The 18,885-nt window shown below is 47.3% G+C and overlaps 1 long non-coding RNA gene across 1 annotated transcript in view; it reads left to right on the top strand.

Moving 5' to 3' along the window:
* The window catches only part of LOC140615621 (uncharacterized), a 34,236-nt gene extending 19,714 nt beyond the window's left edge, over positions 1-14,522 (top strand). Inside the window, exons 3-4 of the long non-coding RNA XR_012016116.1 lie at positions 13,163-13,299; positions 14,368-14,522. This is a non-coding gene — a long non-coding RNA (uncharacterized lncRNA). The remainder of the gene's footprint in view (positions 1-13,162; positions 13,300-14,367) is intronic.
* Positions 14,523-18,885: the final 4,363 nt, after the last annotated feature.

Genomic DNA, 18,885 nt, shown 5'->3' with positions numbered 1-18,885 from the left:
AGTCCCCCTTAAAATTTCTTGCAGAGCTGGTTTGGAGGTCACATATTCTTTCAGTTCCTGCCTGTCTTGGAAACTCTTTATCTCTCCTTCCATTTTGAATGAGAGCTTGCTGGATAAAGTATTCTTGGTTGCATGTTCTTCTCATTGAGGACCCTGAATATATCCTGCCAGCCCTTTCTGGGCTGCCAGGTCGCTGTGGAGACATCTGCTGTTACCCTAATGCTCCTCCCCATAAAGGTCAGGGATTTCTTGTCTCTTGCTGCTTTAAGGATCTTCTCTTTATCTTTGGAATTTGGAAGCTTCACTATTAAATGTCAAGGTGTTGGACGGTTTTTATTGATTTTAGGGGGGAATCTCTCTATTTCCTGGATCTGAATGCCTGTTTCCCTTCCCAGATTAGGAAATTTTTCAGCTAGGATTTGTTTAAATACTTATCCTGGCCCTCTGTCCATTTTGGTGCCCTCGGGAACCCCAATTACACGTAGGTTTTCTTCGTCAGACTGTCGTTTATTTCCCTTAATCTGTCTTTCTGGTCTTTTAATTGTCCGTCTCTTTTTTCCTCAGTTTCCCTCTTTGCCATCAACTTGTCTTCTATGTCATTCCCTCGTCCTTCTACCTTGTTAACCCTCATCGTTAGGACTTCTAGTTTGGATTGCATCTCATTCAATTTATTTTTACTTTCTGCCTGATTGGATTTAAATTCTGCAGTCATGAAGTCTCTTGATCCTTTATGCTTTTTTCTAGAGCCACCAGTAGCTGTATAATAGTGCTTCTGAATTGGCTTTCTGACATTGAATTCTAATCCAGATTTTGTAACTCTGTGGGAGAGAGGACTGTTTCTGATTCTTTCTTTTGAGGTGAGCTTCTCCTTCTAGTCATTTTGCTCAGTGCAGTGGCCAAAAACAAATTTTATTGGGTAAAGGAGAAAAAGAGAGGAGAGAAAGAAGGAAAGAAAAGAGAAAAAGAAAAAAGAATAAAGGAAGATAGAAGAAAAAAGAGAATAAAAAGAGAAAGAAAAGGAAAGAAGGGGGAAAAGGGAGGGCGAAGCAATCAGAAATAAAAAAAAAACGTGGGGGAGTATCTTCTGATTCTGTATACTTTAAGTCCCTTGACTTCCCCTGGAACTTGTCCGTCTAGCTGGACTTCTGGGGCAGGGCCTGTTGTGCTGATTTTCAGATGTTAGCACTTGGGGGAGCTCCTCTGTCCACTGCCTGGTGCAGGGCTCAGTGGGCGTAGTTTACCCCGTGAGGCCTCAGGAGGAACAACCCCAGTGGCAGCGGCCAGCTCTGGATACCTGTATTCAGCACCCACAGTAACTCCAGAGCAGTCCATCTGCAGGGCCTGGAGTCTGGGCCGGGACCGCTGATCTGCTCAGCTCTGGGCAGGAGAATCCTTGTTGTCCTGGGCCATCCGGGCCTCTGCCTGTCCCAGGGGAGGCCAAATCCTGGGCTGTGTCCTGGCGCCTTGTGCTCTGGGGCCTGCGCTGTTGGATTCACGCTCCTGTCTGTGCAGCCGCCTCTCCCCACAGCTGCCGCCCAGCCCCTCTGAGCTGCTCCTGGTCGGGCAGCCCCCTCAGGGAGCCACCGCCTGAGCACCTCCGAGTTGCTTCCTGAGCCACACAGCCCCCTCTGCACGGAGCCACTTCCTCTGCTTGAGGCACTGCCACCAAGCTGCTCCCGGGGTATGCAACCCGCTCCACGCAGAGCCCTGCCCGAAACCCTCTGAGCTGCTCCCAAGTCAGTGCACGTGCCCTGCAGCACTTAGGGAGCTTGGTGCACTCTCCTGGGAGTGCAGGTGTCTCTTAGTGTCCCAGGGAGCACGAGGGTATCCCCGCCCTCCTGGGGTCCTGCTCTGAATCCCTGTGGGCGCCATTCTGCCCAGGAAGATTGGTGCTGATCCTGCTTCTCTGGGACAAAGCTCTCCTGACCAGGGGGCACACCGCCTGGCCTTAGCCCAGCTCCTCGTGGTGCCCCTCCACTTGGATGCCTTTTGTTTCTTTATTTCTTTTTCCCCCGTCATCCTACCTTGATAGAAGCGCGAACTTTTCTCACTGTAGCATTCCAGCTGGTCTGTCTTTAAATCTCAGGCAGAATTCGAAGATTTTCAGAATGATTTGAAGGTTATCTAGGTAATTTGGAGGGTACAGGTGACTTGGGGACCCTACTCTTCCGCCATCTTGCCCCTGCTCCTGTATGTTGCCTTTTAGCTTTGGTTCTTTCCTTCACTTTGCAGAAGCTTTTCAATTTGATGAAGTCACAATAGGATATTTGCTTTTGTTTCCCTCACCTCAGAGGCATATCTAGAAAGAAGATCCAATGGCCAATGTCAAAGTCATTGCTGCCTATCTTTTCTTCTTTATATGTTTTTTGGTCTCCCATTTAGGTCTTTCATCCATTTTGAATTTATTTTTTATATATATGGAGTAAGAAAGTGGTCCAGTTTCATTCTTCTGCATGTGGCTGCCTGGTTTTCCCAACACCATTTGTTCTTATCCTGCAGTCAGGGTTAGGGTTTGTTGAAGAGACTTTCTGCCATTGGATATTCCTTCCTGCCTTGTTGTCCATTATGGGTCATAGATACATGTTTGTATCTTGTTTTGGCTTTCCATTCTGTTCTATTGATCTAAGCATCTCCTATTGGTAGAACCCTGATTGCTGATTCAATTTCTTTGCTGGTCAACTGTCTGTTCAAATTTCTTATTTCTTCATTTTTGATTTTTGCTATGTTATATATTTCCAGGAATTGATCTATTTCTTCCAGGTTCTAGGTTGCTGGCATATAATTTTTCATCATATTCTCTTATAATCTTTTGTATTTCTCTAGTGTTGGTTTTTATTTCTCTTTTCTCATTTCTGATTTTATTTGTGTCCTTTCTAATCTTTTTATCTTTTTTCTTTTTTAAAGATTTTATTTATGTATTCATGCAAGACACAGAGATGCAGAGGTATAGGCACAGGGAACATGAGGCTCCATGCGGGGAGCCTGATGTGGGACTTGATTCCCCAGGACCCCAAGATCATGACCTGAGCCAAAGCACATGTTCAACAACTGAGGCACCCAAGTGCCTTGCTGATTCAATTCCTTTGCTAGTTATGGGTATGTTCACATTTTCTATTTCTCCTATTTCAGTTTTGCTCATTTGCACATTTCTAGGGATTTGTCCATTTCTTCCAGGTCTCCCAGTTTGTTAACCTATATTCTTTCATAGTATTACCCTTATAATTGTTTTATTTCTCTGGTGTTGATTGTGATCACTCTTCTCTCATTTGTGATTTTATTTATTTAGGTCTTTTCTCATTCATAAGTCTGGATAGGGCTTGATCCATTTTATTAATTATTTTGAAGAACCGGTTCTTAGTTTCGTTATTCCATTCTACTGTTTTTTTATTTCTGTATTGTTTATTTCTGCTCTCATCTTAATTTTTTCCCTTCTTCTGTAGGATTTAGGCTTTGTTTGCTATGCCTTTTCCAGCTCCTTTAGGTGTAGGGTTAGGTTGTGTATTAGAGACTTCTTGTTTCCTTTTTTTTTAAACATTTTATTTAATTTTTATTTATTTATGATAGTCTCAGAGAGAGAGAGAGGCAGAGACATCGGCAGAGGGAGAAGGAGGCTACATGCACCAAGAGCCCGATGTGGGATTTGTTCCCGGGTCTCCAGGATCGCGCCCTGGGCCAAAGGCAGGCGCCAAACCGCTGCACCATCCAGGGATCCCAGACTTCTTGTTTCCTGAGGTAAGCCTGTATTGCTATGTACTTCCCTCTTTGGACTGCCTTTGCTACATCCCAGAGGTTTGGAAACATGTTTTCATTTTCATTTGTTTTAAATTTCCTCTTTAATTTCCTGGTTGCTCCATTCATTCTCTAGTAGGATGTTCATAATCTCCACGTATTTTTGGTCTGTCCAAATTTTTTCTTACTGCCGACTTCAAGTTTCATAGCATCGTGGTTAAAAATATACAGGGTGGGGATCCCTGGGTGGCGCAGCGGTTTGGCACCTGCCTTTGGCCCAGGGCGCGATCCTGGAGACCCAGGATCAAATCCCACGTCAGGCTCCTGGTGTATGGAGCCTGCTTCTCCCTCTGCCTATGTCTCTGCCTCTATCTCTCCCTGTGTGACTATCATAAATAATTAAAAATTAAAAAAAATATACAGGGTGTGATATCAAACTCCTTGAACCTGTTGTACCTGTTGAGGGCTGATTTGTGGCCTATGATATGATCTGTTCTGGAGAATGTCCCATGTGCACTTGAAAGGAATGTGTATTCTGGGATCACTGGGTGGTGCAGCAGTTTGGCGCCTGCCTTTGGCCCAGGGCGCAATCCTGGAGACCCGGGATCAAATCCCACATCAGGCTTCCTGCTTGGAGCCTGCTTCTCCCTCTGCCTATGTCTCTGCCTCTCTCTCTCTCTGTGTGACTATCATGAATAAATAAATAAAATCTTTAAAAAAAAAAAGAAAGTAATGTGTATTCTGCTTTAGGAAGAAATGTTCAGACTATATCTGTTGGGTCCCTGTGGTCCAGTGTGTCAAGGCTATTGTTCCCCTGTTGATTTCCTGCATAGACAATCGGTCCATTGCCATAAGTGGTTGGGTGTTAAAATCCCGTCATTGTATTATTATCAGTGAGTTCCTGTACATTTGTTGGTAATTGTTTTCCATATTTAGGTACTCCCATGTTGGCAGCATAAATATTTAGTTGTTTGATCCTGATAGAGAGTCTTTTTAACTATGAAATAATGCCCTTCTTCATCACTTCTTATAGTATTTGTTCTTTCTTTTTTGAGATTGAATATTTAATTTATTTATTCATGAGAGATACACAGAGAAGCAGAGGCAGAAACATAGGCAAAGGGAGAGAAAGGCTCCCCAAAGGGATGCCGATGTGGGACTCGATCCTGGGATCCCAGGAACACACCCTGAGCCAAAGGCAGATGCTCAACAACTGAGCCACCAGGTGTCCCCCAGGGTTTGGTTTCAAATCTAGTTTTTCTAATATAAGCATTGGTCCTCCAGCTTTCTTTTCATAACCATTAGCGTGATAGATGATTTTCCATCCCTGACTTTCAATCTGCTGGTGTCTATAGGTCTAAGGTGAGCATCTAGTAGGCAGCATACCTATGGACCTTGTTTTTTTAATAACGATTTTATTTTTGAGAGCATGAGAGAGAGAGAGAGAGAGAGAGAGGCAGAAAATTAGGCCCAGAGAGAAGCAGGCTTCCCACCAGGAGCCCGATATGGGACTCGATCCCAGACTCTAGGATAACATCCTGATTCAAAGGCAGAGGCTCAAACCCTGAGCCACCCAGGCATCCCGGATCCTGTTTTTTAAGGCACTCTGATACCCTATATCTTTTGATTGGAGCATTTAGTATCAGCATTCAGAGTGCTTATTCAAAATATGAACTTTGTGCCTTTGTGTTACCAGAAGAGTTGGTGTTTCTGGTGACGTTCTCTGGTCCTTTCTAGTCTTTGTTGCTTTTGGTCTCTTTTTTCCCTCACTAGAATGCTCCCTCTGAAAATTCCTTACTGTACTGGTTTAGTGGTCATGAACTCCTTTATACTTTGCCTGTCTGGGAAAATCTTTCTCTCTCTCTCTGTCCTGAATGACACCCTTGCTGAAGCAAGAATTCATACAAATTGGACTCCAATAAAAAGAAATATGAAAACATAAAATAAATTTTTGCTATTATGATTGTGGTAAATGGCATTTAGTAGGAAAAGCAGAAGCTGAAAGAGAAGAGGAATGATTTCACCATCCGTGGGCTTCACAGGGTCCTGTTGTCCTTTCCTAGGAGGGCCCCCCCCTCTGTAGGATGCTTTCTGCCCCTCTGCGCTCCTTTTTGGAACACAGCAGGCACATCTCCGTGCCTCCAGCACCTCTGCAGTCATGGTTTATAGCATCTTCCAGGTATCCTATTGGGGACCACGGCGTCGTGTATGTAACCATCCAGCTGCTGTTTGACAACATTGGGGGGATTCTGACTTTTGTTGGTTGTGGGGTGTGTGTGTGTCTATCACATGAAGCTGTCACATGCAGCTATCAGATCTTCCGGCTGTGTCACCCAAATGCCGAAATGGTTGGTACAACTTCATTTCTGGTGCTGATGCTGGGTGGCTAGCTGGGCTCTCCTGGCTGACCCAGCGCTCGCTCCTGAGGTGAATTTCAGCCAGAGGGTCAGCTGAGGTGGAAGGTCTGACTCGGCCACAATCCAATGTCCGGCAGTGGGTCTCCCCGAGCACCGCCTGCTTCTCTTCTCCCCAATGCCTCTCCAGCAGGGAGCCGGACCTCGGGGCCACCCTAGGTGGATCTCCAGAGGTGCCGGGTGCCCATTACGGGGAGCCATGCGGCAGCCTGTGTGTGGGAGTAGAGGTGGTGATGGGGCTGGTGTTCCTCGGTCCTCTGCTGCCTGGCCTTCAGGCCAAGCCCCATGCTCACCCAGCCCCTACTCACTAGGGCGAGGAGGGTGCCCTCTACACACTGGTGTGAGAGATCCAGCACCACAAGGTGTGCACAGTGAGTCCACCTGGTGAGGATGGCCCAGGTGCATGATCTGCAAGTGTGGGGCCCAGGAAATTTATCAAAAATCGCCTACCCCTGGACAAGCAGAGCAGGACTGATTCCATTTTGTGCTACAACCGCCACCTCCCCTATGACCCCCACATGACCTGCTTATGTCTTAAGGCGTTGCCCCAACCCAGTCAAGCCACTGGGCACACCGTAATCGTAAATCTGCTCATAACAATGTAACCCTGCTTTGTGCCCGCCAAAACTGCACGCCGATTCTGACCAAAGAAATAGGCCAGGTCAAGTGGATCCTATAGGGTAAGGTGTAATTCAATCGGCCACCTGCATGTGGACCGACACGACTGTGCAACTTTCTGTGTATCCCATGGGCCACTGGCCCCTATAAACCTGCTACACCTCTTAGTCTCAGGGTCCAAATCCCTGCTCTGCTGTGTCGGGTGCACTAGGACACAAGCTCCAGATTGTAAGGAACCCTTGGGAGTTTGCATTGGTGTTGGCTCCTCAGTGGTTTCTTGGATTCACAATCTTGGGCACAACTCAAAGGCCTACTGTCCTAACATCCCTTCTAGGACCATGCTGACCGCCCGGCAGGCCCTCTCTGCCCCAGCCACACAGGCACAGGGATGCGGGGAAGGGAGGAAGTGCCCCGTACCCAGCCAGCCACGGCCTCCTGGAAAGAGGGAGCACAGACCTCTGGGTCGCTTTGCATAGACCCTGGTGACCTGAGGCTTCCTAGTGTCACTCTGTCCCAGGCCCTCCTGGCCCGCGGGGCATAGCCTGAGTCCCAGTAAAGTCTGTTGGGTCCTGACCCCGGCATCTGGCCACCTGTGGAAGGCACGTGGGGACGTCAGCCGGGTGTTCCTGGCGGCGCCCCTGCAGGGGCTTATGGGGCCTAGGTGGTACCCCCTCCTCCTCTCTGGGGGTCTCTCCATGCCCCATAAACAGTGTTCTGGGAGACACAGAAGCGGGCTGGCTGTGCATTTTCACACCACAACACTTTATTGACTTTCTACAGTAAACGGGCTCAGAGCCAAGGGTGCACGCCTTCCCCTGGGGATGGAGAACTTTCTGTCCCTTAGGGAAGGGCAAGAATGACATGGGTTGGGGATGGATGCCGGAGTCCCCCACCTGGAAGCATGTGTGGACTCTGGGTGGGGGCGTGTGTCCTGAGGTTTCAGTCTGAGAGACGGTTCTGAGGACAGCAGAGCTGACCTGACCTGGACCTGCAGCTCATGGGCTTCTGCGCTGGGTCTCCGCAGGGCAGCTGGACCCCGGCCTCAGGCTCCCTGGGTCCCCAGCACCTGTAGGAGCCAGCCTCCTGGTGTGGGTTCAGGTGGGGCCCACCATCCAGCTGTGAGAGGGCTGGCTCAGCCTGGGGCCAGAATCCAGGGCTAGCCAGGGCTGTGTGTGCTGGATCCCATTAGTCTTTGTGTTGGGCCTGTGGTGGGGGCTCAAATCACCCCCAGCCCTCACAGAGCCCAGGGCCAGGCCAGCCCAGATCCCCATGGGTTAAGGGCTGGTGTCCTGTGCAGTGTTTGCCACCCTAAATGAGGGACAGTGGGCAGAATCAGGGCACAGTGGGTCCTCTGCCTCACTCAACTGCACCCACCCTGTCGGGGGCTTCCTGTCTTCCCTCCTCCCTGCAACCCCTGAGTACTCTATGGGACACCCGGGCTTCTGATGGGATTAGGGTATCCAGAGAACCCCGGGGAGGCTGAGCATGTCCCACAGGGGGAACCTGCATCGGGTCATTGCTGGGGGCCAATGGTGTGGTGGTGGATGGTGTGGGGACAGGGGTATGATGGTGGTGGAGTGTGGGGGATTGTGTAGGGGTGATGGTGTTGGGGTATAGTGTGAGTGCGGATTGTGTGGGGCTGTGTGGGTGTGAGGGGGATGTGTAGGTGGGATACCATTGGGGATGATGATGTAGGAGGATGGTGTGAGAGTGGGGAATGTGGGGGATGTCGTGGGGGGCCTGTGGACACAGGAAATCTCCTTCCTCTATGATCCTAAGGAGACATCTACAGTTAAAGGCGACTAGTCTGGGGTTTGCAGTGACACCTGCCCCTGGGGCTCCGTGTGGTCATTGCAGGGCCCTGGCTGGACCGGGGACATTATCTGGGGGTCATTTTATTATATATGCTTTCAAATTGCAAATTGTCTCAAATTAAATGCATTAAATTTAGAATAATATAAAGCACCGAGAGTGGGTGTCACTCTGACCCGTCCGACCCTCATGGGATCGATGTGGTCCTGCTCCAGCCGCGGCTATGCAGCCTGGCCCCCTGGTCCGGTTCCTGCCCCCCACATCCCCCACCCCATCCCCTGCTTCTCAGGGAGCCGTCCCTCTCCTCTTTGGTCTTCATCTCCCATGGCTACCCCTGGAGGCCCCATCCTAGTGGCCTCCTCATCCCCGAGGCACCGGGAGTGTGGGCACGGGTGTCAGCCCCAGCATCCTACCGTGGAGCAGTGTGTTGTTGGCTGCTATTTCTCCCCCGGCCTCAGTAGCCCCGTTTTCCCTTCCCAGAAGGCCCCGGGCCTCCCTTGGTGTCCCGAAGACCCCTGGCCCAGCAGCCTCACCCGACCCCCTAGCCATCCCAAAATATGGTGTGGCTGCCGAATATCCTGGTGACATCCAAGTCTACCTCCAAGATGTCCCTGGAGGAGACCAGGGCCTCCTCCTTCATTTCCTGTGGGAAACCCGGGGAGGAGGAGCAGGCGTCAGGGACACAGACCCCACCTGTCACGAGCTGCTGTGCTGGGCAGGGAGCCCTGGGGCCACCATGGGAGTGTGTCCTGCCAAAACCTCTTTCCTTCCTCTGGGAAGCCAGGCATGATGAAAGTGTCCACCGTGCCCGTGACACCTGTGTGAGGGCCTGTGCCCAGCTGTTGTGGGCGGGGAGGTGACTGAGTGTCAGCCTGGATGGGAGGGGATAGTGGTTCAGCCCAGGTGGGAGGGGACATGGGGGTGTTGTGCCCAAGATTGTGAATCCAAGAAACCACTATGGAGCTGACACTGATGCAGACAAGGGTTGATTTCCAAACTCGAGCTTGCATCCAAGTACACCCGACACAGCAGAGCAGGGACTTGGACCCCAAGGTGGTGTTTTGCTTTTAAGGGCTTGTCTTGGGGACCTCCAAAAGGGCTGGAGCAATTCCTCAAGTTGTGTTTACATTTTGATATGGGGCCTTCAAGGGCATTGAGCTCTGTTCTCATTCTAATAGGTGCTTCCAGCCCTTGGCGTGGGCTCTGTTCTTATTCTATTGTGGGGCTTTCCAGGGCATTAAGCTGTAAACTTTTGTTTTTTTCCTGTAACTGAAGTAATGTAAATTTCATCTCTTCTTCACAGGGGCCTGGGATGGCTGGACGTGTTCGAACGCTGAACTTAAAGTGGAAAGGCCTTCATTTTCTTGGCCTCCTTGCATCCCTTCCCATCCTATCTAGCTCCTTCCCCCTTCCCCGGAGCTCCTAAGAGAGCAATTGCAAATGACCTCAGCCTGGCAGCCTGTGTGGGGGACAGGCCCAGGGATTTGGGATCAGGAAGACCTGGGGCGTGGGCGTCCCAGCTGTGCAGCGGGATTCCATGCTGCAGACTCTTATTCCCTAAGGCTATCTTGACAACTGACTTCGTACATAAAAAAGCTGTCCTTTCTCTTTATAAGAAGAAGAGCGATTCAAAGTGTTTTTTCTCTGCCCTTCTGATTGCTCAGATTCCAATCTGAGACGTATTTCCTGTTAATAAGGATAATTTACTACTATCCGTAGTACTATGGTTAAAATATTCTGACACAAGTAATTCAGAGGGATGAGGGTTTCTCATCTTTTTCTTCACAGCTCAGTCACTCCTCAGGAATTGCATCTTTATGGATTTGGAAAGAACTGAGATATATTATTACCAGTGGTCCTATTATTCTGTGAAGGATTCTTCCCTGAGATTCTTCCCCTGTTTCAACTGACACTGAAACACTTTGAACTCTTTGGAAGACAAATGTCAAGGAAATAAATGTTATGCATTGCTAATTTTAAATGCCCTTGCAATATGGTGTCTATTATAATAGAAGTATTTTTTATCTGATTTTTGCTATTTATTATCCGTTCCTGCTTTTCAGGTTGAGGAGACATTATACGTGTTCATAAGTGTTTTTCTTTCCTTCTGATATAAAATTATTACTTTGTTCCCATCGAAGGAAGTCTTTAAGAATAAGGCAAAAGTTAATTTAACTATTCTTAAAATGTCTTCACACTGAGAGCCTGTTTCATTTAAGTCAATTTTCAAAATAAATCTTATTTATTAGGAAAAAAAAGAAAGATTTATAGGGAAATTGAGAAGATAGTACAGAGCATTCGCATGCACTTGCACTCAATTTCTCCAATTATTGATATCTTATATCAGTATGGTACAAATATTAGCTAATGAATCAATATTAAAATAGTTGCATTAACCAATGACCATACTTTATTCAGATTTCCTTAGTTTTTGCTAAGTTACCATCCCTCATATCACATTCCATTTGTCCTCCTGTTTTCTTAGGCTCCTCTGGATTGTGACAGTCTTTCAGCCTTTCCTTGTTGTTGCACTGGAATACTTTGAGAAGGAGAGTATTTTGAAAATTTCCCTCAGTTGAGACATGTCTTTCGTTTATCTCATGATTGAACTGTTTTTGTGGATTATATACAGAGATATACTGCCATTTTCATTATATCATATAAAGGATAGATACTTTCAACATGATTTATCAGTCTTGGTATCGATCTGATTATCTTGCTGAGGTAGTGTTTGTCATCTTTCTCCATAGTTAAGTGATTCTTCTCCTCCTCCTCCTCCTCCTCCTCCTCCTCCTCCTCCTTCTTCTTCTTCTTCTTATTATTATTATTTTAAGTTTTTCATAATATATTTTGTAGAAGGAAGTTACTATGTGTATTCCACACGTAAGAGTGGGAAGCTATGCTCATCAACTTGAGGGTGGAATGTCTGCACAAATTGTTTGAAATTCTTCTACATGGGAGATTTCTCTTCTTGTGGCTTTGTTTTTTTTAGTTTCTTTTTCAAAGATTTTTTTATTTATTTGAGAGAGAGAGGAGAGAAAAACCATGAGTGAGAGGGGCAGAGGGAGAGGGAGAAGCAGGTTCCCTGCTAAACAGGGAGCCTTCCTTGGGACCTGGATCATGATCTGACTTAAGGCAGAAGCTTAACTGACTGAGCCACCAAGGTGCCACTATTTCTTTCTTTCCCTCTTTCTTTTTTTTTAAAATAATATATTCACTTTTTATTGGTGTTCAATTTGACAACATACAGAATAACACTCAGTGCTCATCCCGTCAAGTGCCCCCCTCAGTGCCCGTCACCCATTCATACAGATCCTGATCTCCTCCCCTTCCATCACCCCTAGTTAGCTTCCTAGAGTTAGGAGTCTTTATGTTCTGTCTCCCTTTCTGATATTTCCCACACATTTCTTCTCCCTTCCCCTATATTCCCTTTCACTATTATTTATATTCTCCAAGTGAATGAGAACATACAATGTTTGTCCTTCTCTGATTGACTTACTTCACTCAGCATAATACCTTCCAGTTACATCCACATTGAAGCAATGGTGGGTATTTGTGGTTTCTATTGGATGAGTAAGGCCCACCTTTTCTCTCCCTTCATCTTCTGAGTCTCCTATGATATGAATGTTATTGTTTTAATAAGTGGCTGAGTTCCCTAAATCTGCCTCTGTGGTCCATAACTTTCTTTGTTTTTAAGGCTTCCACTTGGGACTGCATCTCAGTTATACTATTTTTAACATTCGCCTGACTAAATTTTAGTTCCTTTATTTCTACAGTAAGGGATTCTCTAGTTTTCTTCTGTGCTCTTTTTCCAGCCCAGCTGCTATCTTTATAATCATTGTTTTAAACTGTATTTAGACATCATATATTTGTTTTGATGGACTTTATGGCTGTGAATACTACCTCATGTTATTTTATGGAGGTGAATTTCTCGATCTCATTATATTTTCCAGAAAAGAAAGTAGGAAAAAAAGAAAAACCAAGAAACTCAATAACAACTGCCCTCCCCCAAAAAAACCACTAGATTATTTTGGCCTCCTTGTAAAAAGATTCTAAATCCCAAAATAACAAACACAATTAATGTTCCATGAAAGTAAAAATAAGAAATATATAAGGTACATACATAAAAAATAAAATAAGGCAATTAATAAAATAGAATAAAAAAAAATAAATGAAAATAAAGCACAAAATACAAAGGAAGCTAGACCCTTCTTTCCAGGCAGCGCTGAATCTCTGCAGCCTTTTGGGTCTGACAACTTGGTGGCAGCGAATGGTCTGTGTGGGGTCTGGGGATGGCCCATGGTGCTGATTGTCAGGTGCACATCTGCCTGGGAGATGCACCTGCGGGGTCAGGGTTGGGGTGGTCTTCAGCGCCTCTGGCCTCCAGCAGGTGACGCAGTGGTGCTCCCTGAGATTGGAGCTGTTTGGAGTGATTTGGGAGGGGACACTGGGTCCTCTGGTTCTGGGGCTAAGCATCCCACCCCCCAGTCTGCAAGCCCTCCACAGAAGAGCCCCAAGCGCATCTCTCAGAACCCTGCTTTCACTTTGCCCGCGTCCGAAATGCTTTTGGTTTTGTTTTTTTATCTCAGACTGTTGTGCCCAAGATTGTGAATCCGAAAAACCATGGAGAAGCCCACACCGAAGCAAACACACGAGGGTTTATTTACAAGCTCGAGCTTGTGTCCAAGTATACCTGACAGTGCGGAGCAGGGACTTCGACCCCGAGGTGAGTTTTTGCTTAGGTTTAAGGGCTTGTCTCGGGGACCTCCAGAAGGGCTATAGCAATTCCTCAAGTTCTGTGTACATTTTTATATGGGGCCTTCAAGGGCATTGAGCTCTGTTCTCATTCTAATAGGGGCTTCCTGCCCTTGGCCTGGGCTCAGTTTTGATTCTATTGTCGGGCTTTCTAGGACATTAAGCTGTAACCAGCAAAGGTTCCACACCTGGAAGGGGGACGTCACACTGTCCCTATATGCTGAAGACGCGATACTGGAAACAGGAAACCTGGGAGCCTCCACCAAAACCTGTTAGAACTAAGGAGTGAGTTCAGTAAAGTCACGGGACACAAACTGACCCTACAGAGCAGATTAGCCTTGCTCTGTCCCGACAATGAGCACTCAGGAAGGAAAGGAAGGACGTGACTCCCTTCTCAGGAGCATCAAGGAGAATAAATAATGAGACTGAACCATAGGAGCACAAGACTTGTTCACTGAGCCATACATGGCTCTGTTCTGGGAGGCCGTCCTGGGTTTGAGGGGTGGGAGCCTCATCTTGTGAAAATGTCCACAGTTTCTGAAGCCACCCTCAGTTTCAAAGTCATTCCTATCAAAATCATGGTGGCATATCTTAGAAATAGCAAAAAAAAAAAAAAAGAAAAAAAGAAAAAAAACCATAACATCAATCTGCCCCCACAAATGACCCCGGACAGCAAATCAGTACTGGAGGAGCAGGAGAGAGTGGGACGCAGCACTTTCCTATTTCAAACGATGTCACAGACACAAAGGATAAAGCAGTGTGGTTCTCGGGCCCCCAGCTGGCTCCGTTGGTTAAGCATCTGACTCCTGACCTCACCTTCGGTACTGATCTCAGGGGTCTTGAGTTCTAGCCCTGGGCTGGGCCATGGACGGTGCGTGGAGCCTACTTAGGCAAACCAGTCCCATGGGGGGTGGTTCGGGCATAAACTGAAGGAGCAAAACAGAGAGTCCAGAAGGAAATGTGCTCTGATACAATGGATTTTTTTAACTTAATTTAATTTAAACCCAATTAATTAATGGATAGTGTATTATACTTTCAGAGGAAGAATCAGGGATTCACCAGTTGGAGATAACAGCAATGCTCGTGACATCACGTGACCTCCTTCATGCAGGTCCCCTGTTAACCTCCCTGCCTCCAACGACCATCAGTTTGTTTCCTATCATTAAGAGTCTGTATTTCGGGGATCCCTGGGTGGTGCTGCGGTTTGGCGCCTGCCTTTGGCCCAGGGCGCGATCCTGGAAACCCGGGATCGAATCCCACATCGGGCTCCTGGTGCATGGAGCCTGCTTCTCCCTCTGCCTATGTCTCTGCCTCTCTCTTTCTCTCTGTGACTATCATAAATAAATAAAAATTAAAAAAAAGAGTCTGTATTTCCTGCAACTGTTTTCATCTTATTTGTTTTTCCTTCCCTTCACAGTTGTTATATGCTTTGCTTTTTAATTCCACCTATGAATGACACCACACGGTCATTCTCTTTCCTGACTGACTTATTTCATTTAACATGATCCCTCTAGTTCTATCCACGTCATTGCAAATGGCAATGTTTCCTTCTCTTTGATAGCTGAGTTCCATTCCTCTCTCTATGACCATCATCTATCTCCCATCCTTTTTATCCATCATCTGCCACAGAGCACCGAGGCTCCTCCCACAGTGTGGCTACTGTGGACCCGGCTGCTGTATACATTGGGGTGCAGGTGTCCCAAGTCTCACTGCATCTGTATCTTCGGAGTGAAATCGGGCCGTTCACCTGCTGTTCACAGGATGTTACAAATAGAGTCGCCCTGCAGAGCCTCCACACTGTTTCCAGGGTGGCTGCACCAGCCCGCAATCCCGCCCACAGTGGAAGAGGGTTGAGTGGGTTTTGCGGGACGTGGTAAAACTCTGGTCCACATTTCATTTTGCGTCCTGTGGGCTCCAATTCCTTGTCCTTAAGTATTTCTGGGGAAGCCAGGTGTTGGGCTCCGTTTCAGTGAGACGTTTCCAAAGCTAACAGGCCACAGCAGGAGCCTGAAAGGAGGCAGGTGCGGCCCCTGGAGCGCCCGCTGCCTTCTGCACAGCCTCCTGCAGCGCCTGAGCGTCCTGCAGGGGGCGCCCGAGCCCAGGCCCCACCCAGCGGGCATGAATGTGCAGTAGGCCTCCTCTGCCTGCACTAACAGGAGCCAGCCTGTGCTGGGGAGGCCTGAGGAGGACGTGGGGACACGTCCACGCTGATGAGCCGCAGCTTCAGGAAGATGTGGGCCCGCATCCACGCTGACAGGAGCCCCTGGGCCACCTCAGGACATAAGTTGAGGCTTCTGGAAGCTGCGGGCCACATTAATGGTGGCAGAAGCCCCGGCCTCCTCAGAACCCTCGGTGATGCTTCGGGAGGACGTTGTGTCACATCGACACAACAGGATGCTGAATCCTTAGGACCCCTGGTGTTGACTTGGGGAAATATGGGATGCATCCATGCGGACAGAAGACCCCAGGCTTGTCAGGGCCTCTGGTGAGGCCTAAGAAAAATGTGGGTGCCGCATCCACACTGACAAGAGTCTCCAGCCTCCTCAGGACCCACTGTGAAGGTTTGAGAAGATTTGGGGCCACATCTATGCTGACAGGAGCCCCCAGCCTCCTCAGGTCTTCTGGTGAGGCTTGAGGAAAATGTTGGGCCACCTCAACACTGACAGGACCCCCGTCCTCCTCAGGACATGCACTTTGGCTTCGGGAAATATGGGGCTGCGTCTATGCTGACAGGAGCCCACAGCTCCTCAGGACGTGTGGTGAGTTTTCTGGGGGACGTGTGGCCATGTCCAGGCTGACAGGAGCCCCGGGCCACCTGAAGACCTGCTGTGAGGCTTCCAGATGATGTGAGGCATAGTCCACAGTGACAGGAGACCCAGCGTCCTCAGGACCCTCTGACTATGACTCAGGAACAATTGGGGCCACGTCCATACTCACAGGAGCCCTGCTTCCTCAGGACCCCCTGGAGGACTCTGGAGGCGCTGTTGGGGGTCACGTCCACATCAGAAGGGACTACTCAGAACCACAGGGTAAGTGAATGGGTAGAATGAATGGTAGGGTCGGGAGAGGAGGCAGTTGGTGGTTAGGCTTAGGTTAGATGTTAGGTGTTTGTGATTAACCTTATGGTTACGGATTACAGGTTAGGGTGAGGGATAAGGTTAAGGGTCAGTGGTTAGGAGTTAAGATGGGGGTTAGGGATTAGGGAATGGGGTTAGGGTTAGTGACAGGATTTAGAGTTAGGCTTAGGGTTTAGGCTTTAGGGATTAGGACAGGAGGCTTGGAGGTGGGGTTAGGGTTATGGTTACAGTTAGGGTTGGGCTTAGGTTTGCATTTAGGGTTAGGGGTTAGGGTGTGAGTTAGGGTTAGGGGTAAGTGTTAGGGGTTCGGGTAAAAGTTATGGCTACGTTTAGGGTTAGGGCGAGGATTAGGTTTAGGATAGGGGTTAGGGCTAGGGTTAGGGTTAGTGTTTAGTTAGGGATTAGGGTCAGGTCAGGGTCAGGTTACGGTTTTTTAAAAGGGTAAGAGATAGGTTTAGGGAGTGGTTTAGGAGTTAGTTTTAGGGTACAAGTTAGAGTACCATTTGGGGTATGAGATAGGATTAGTATTAGAGGGTTAGGGTTAGGGTACAGGTTAAGGTTAGGAATAGGATTTGAGTACATTAAGTTAAGGTTAGGGTTAGAGGTTAGGGTTAGATTTAAGACAGGGGTCAGGGATAAGGGTTTCGAATAGGTTTAGGAGTTAGGGTGAGGGTTGGCAGGAAGGTTCACTGAATGTGTTTTGGTCTTGGGGTTTGTGTTTGGTTGTCGATTAGTGATGGGTCTTGTTTAAAGTTTAGTTTAAACATTAGGATTAAGTGTAGGGTTAGGGTTATGTCTGTGTATGGTTAGAGTTTGGGTCCTGGCATGTGCCTGCACTGGGACTCCTAGTATCTTGGGCCATTAAGTTTTATGCACTCTATTTAGGTTTTGGGTTCAAAGATAGCCTGACTCCACCAAATTAGTGGCCTCCCCAGAGACTCAAAATCCAGGCTTCTGATGGGGTCAGAATAGACATTACAGACTTCTTCCAAGCTGAGCTAAGGAGGGGATTTGTGGCTCTAAATACTCTTTATTTGGATTTTTAGTTGCCTTTCTGATTTTTTCTCTAGTGCGCACATGTTTCATCAATACTACCAATTATTATTTTTAAGTTTTATTGAATTCCTGTTTGTGAACACGGTGTGATATAGTTTCAGGTTTACCACTTAGTGATTCAACACTTGGATACAACGTCTGGTACTGGTCACAGGTGCCCTCCACTGTCCCCATCCCCTGTTTCCCCATCCCCCCACCTTCCTCTGGTATTTATTAGTTTATTCTCTGTGGTTAAGAGTGGGTATCTTGGCTTGCTTCTCTCATCCCCCCTGAGCCCCTTTGCCAGTTTGTTTGGTTTCTTAAAATTCACCTGTGAATGCAATTGTATTGTATTTGGTATCTGTCTTTCTCTGAGTTCATTTAGCATAAATCCTTTCCACTCCTTCCACATCATTGTAAATGGCTTCATTTCATCCCTTGTGATGACCGAGTGATGTCGCAGTGTGTATATTTACCACACTGTCTCTGCCCGTTCATCTGCCGATGGACGTAGGGCTGTATCCACAGTTTGGCTGTTGTTGATAACGCTGCTAGAAACACTGGGCTGCGTGTCCCCCTCGAATCTACTAAAGTACTTTTGTGTCCTCAGGGTAAATACCTAGCTCTGCAAATTTGGAATCTTAGGTTAGCTCTATTTTTAACTTTTTAAAAAAATTTTTTTATGATAGTCACAGAGAGAGAGGTAGAGACACAGGCAGAGGGAGAAGCAGGCTCCATGCACCGGGAGCCCAATGTGGGATTCGATCCCCGGTCTCCAGGATCATGCCCTGGGCCAAAGACAGGCACCAAACCACTGCACCACCCAGGGATCACCTATTTTTAACTACTAGAGGACCCTCCACACTGTTTTCCACAGTGGCTACTTCTGTTCGCATGCCCACCAGGAGTGTAAGTGAGCGACCCCTTCTCCATAGCCTCACTAAAACCTGTTTTTTCTTGTGTTGTTAATATTAGCCATTATGACGGCTGTCAGGTGAACTATCATTGTGGTTTTGATTTGCATTTCCTTGATGATGGGTGATGCTTAGTGTCTTTCCTTGTGTCTGGTCACCATCTGGCAGTCTTTCAGAGAGAAAGTCCATTCATTTTTCTGCCCATCTCCAGTTGCATAATTTGTTTTTAGGATCTTGAGATTTATATTTGCTTTATGTGTTTTGCATACTAACTCTTTAGTGGATGTGTTGTTTACCAATATCTCCTTTCATTTTGTATGTTGCCTTTTAGCTTTGGTTGTTTCCTTCACTTTTCGGAAGCTTTTCAATTTCTTAAAGTCCCAATAGGATTTTTGCTTTTGTTTCCCTCACCTCAGAGGCATATCTAGAAAGAACATCCAATGGCCCATGTCAAAGACTTTGCTGCCTATCTTTTCTTCTTTGTATAGTTTCAGGTCTCACAGTTAGGTCTTTCATCCATTTTGAATTTAT

This window comes from Canis lupus, chromosome 23 (assembly GCF_048164855.1).
Source record: "Canis lupus baileyi chromosome 23, mCanLup2.hap1, whole genome shotgun sequence".
Lineage (NCBI taxonomy): Eukaryota > Metazoa > Chordata > Mammalia > Carnivora > Canidae > Canis > Canis lupus.
Note: the sequence above shows the minus strand (reverse complement) of the source record. Positions and strands in the feature narration are given on the sequence as shown.